The sequence below is a fragment of the Chinchilla lanigera genome, unplaced genomic scaffold, assembly GCF_000276665.1.
Source record: "Chinchilla lanigera isolate Chin_1 unplaced genomic scaffold, ChiLan1.0 scaffold00053, whole genome shotgun sequence".
NCBI classification, from domain to species: Eukaryota; Metazoa; Chordata; class Mammalia; order Rodentia; family Chinchillidae; genus Chinchilla; species Chinchilla lanigera.
The window spans coordinates 4,215,275-4,217,594 of record NW_004955454.1 but is presented as its reverse complement, the minus strand read 5'-3'; positions in this window follow the sequence as shown (position 1 = coordinate 4,217,594).

Here is a 2,320-nt window from a genome sequence, read left to right as displayed (position 1 = left end):
TCCCAATCCTCCTGCCTCAGCTTCCTGAATTCTAGGATTACAGGCATGCTCTACCACACCTAGCTCATTTAAACCATTTTTAGTGAATAGTTCTGTGACATCGCCTGCGAGTATTTTTTTCTTCTCTAACTGAAATTCTGTATTCATCAAACGCTGACTCCCCAGCTACAGCCTCTGACAACCACCTTCTACTGTCTGTCTCTGAATTTAACTCATTTAACTCCTCAAAGTATCCATGAATATTCTTGAAGTACCCACAGTTCTCTATATACAAGAAGAATCAACTGAGTATAGTGGCACCCTCTTATAACCCCAGCATTCTGGGAGGCTGAGGCAGGAGGATTGCCAATTCCAGCCTAGCTTGGGCAACTTAGTGATTTTGTAAGAACTGGTATGGGGAGGGGGCTGGAGGTGAAAAAATCAGTCCTCATGGCTCTTCATGGAATGCAACTGAGAAACTGACACGTTTTTGTTTTGAGACTGGCACTCTTAGCATGATCTGAGGGCAGGGTTTTCTGCCTTCTGATGTCAAAAGGTCACTTATCAAACACCTGATCAGGCCAGGGGAAGAGTGGGTGGTTTCAACCTAAAAAAGGCCTTCAAGTCTCTGAAGAGTAACAAAGGCAACCGGTAGCATCAGGTCAAAGGTGTCATCCAAAATAAAGCTAGGGAGAAACTAATAACATATAGAGCTACTCCCCCAGCCCCTGAAATGAAGGATTTTTATAATGATTAAAAACAAATCACTAAAAGCAAGGGAAACTAGAGGTTTTATTCAGGTTTTCCCTCAGTTTCCCATATTTTGTTTTTCATTGTTTGGGCTGTGGGTTTTTGCTTGCTTTCTTTAGTTTTTTTTTTTTTTTTTGGCCTTTCTGAGACAATGTTTTACTACGCAGCTCAGACTGGCCTTGAACTCACTTTGTAGCCCAGGCTGGCCTTGAACTTTAAGCGATCCTCCTGCCTCAGCCTCCCGAGTGCTGGGATTACAGGTGTGTGCCACCATGACCAGCTGGTTTTTGCTTTCTTAGCCAGGGCTCCTGACACTGATGACAGAACAGATGACACAAAGCTCCTTCTCCTCCTTCTTGTGCTGACCTTAATCACTCAGGACATTTCTGAGGACTTTTCTCCTGCCTCATCCCGTGTGTAACTGCTGGGACAGCTGCTCCAGGCTTGTAGCCCAGCCCACACTGCTCCAGTCAGGGCCTGTTGCTCCCTCCCTCCCCTCCTTTGCTTCCTCCTTCCCTTCCTCTCCTCCCCCTTCACCTGGCCCCAGTGTTTACCCCCAGTCTCGGGCAAAGGCTTCAGGAAGGAAGAAGCCCTTTCCTACCCCTCCCCCATGGGAGGCAATTCTGACCTACCCATATTTAGATAGTTTTATTTACTTATCTGTGTTTATTTGCTGCTTATTTTTTATGTTTTGGCAGTGCTAGGGGTTGAATTCAGGGACTTGTCCATGCTAGGCAGAACCTATGCTGCTAAGCCAGCCCCTTGCTCTTTTTTTCGTTTGTTTCTATTGTGCAGCGCTGGGTACTGACCCCAGGGCCTCTGCACATGACAGGCAGGTGCTCTGTGCCACTGCCCCAGTCCTCCTTATCGTCTTTAGTACATCCATGTGGCTAAAGCTACAGCGTAAGACAATGCGATGAGCAGCCAGTTTGCCTCCCCCCCGACCCCCCCCCGCCACTGCCCTTCCTGGCAGGCCGCAACGGTTCCTTGTCTGTTGCCCCAGAGGGAGGTCACACATAAGCAAGCACACCGTGCCTTTTCCTGCACACAAGATGTGCTAAATGGTGATGCGAGCCTGTGTTCCCAGCCCTCGGGAGGCTGAGGCTGGAGGATCCTGAGGTAGGGGTAGCCTGGGCTGTGTTGTGATTTCAAGGCTGGACTGGAGTACGTAGTGAGACTGTTTCAAAAAACAAAACAGCTGGGCATGGTGGCGCACCCTGCAATCCCAGCACTCGGGAGGCTGAGGCAGGAGGATCTTTGCAAGTTCAAGACCAGCCTGGGCTACAAGGGAGCTCAAGGCCAGCCTGAACTGCAAATGGAGACCCTGTCTCAAAAAGACAAAAAAAAAACCCAAAGCCAAAACCAAAAACAAAACACAAAGGCTGACCGTGGCAGTGCACACCTATAGTCCTACCACTCGGAAGGCTGCAGCAGAAAGTTTGAGGTCAGTCTGAACTACATAGCAAGACTCTGTCTCAAAACACTAAAAACCAAAATAATGATAATAATAATAATAATAATATTTTACATGTCAGGCTCAATTTGGACATGACTCTCCCAGTACCCAGCCTGTCCGCCAGCAGAGGCCTTG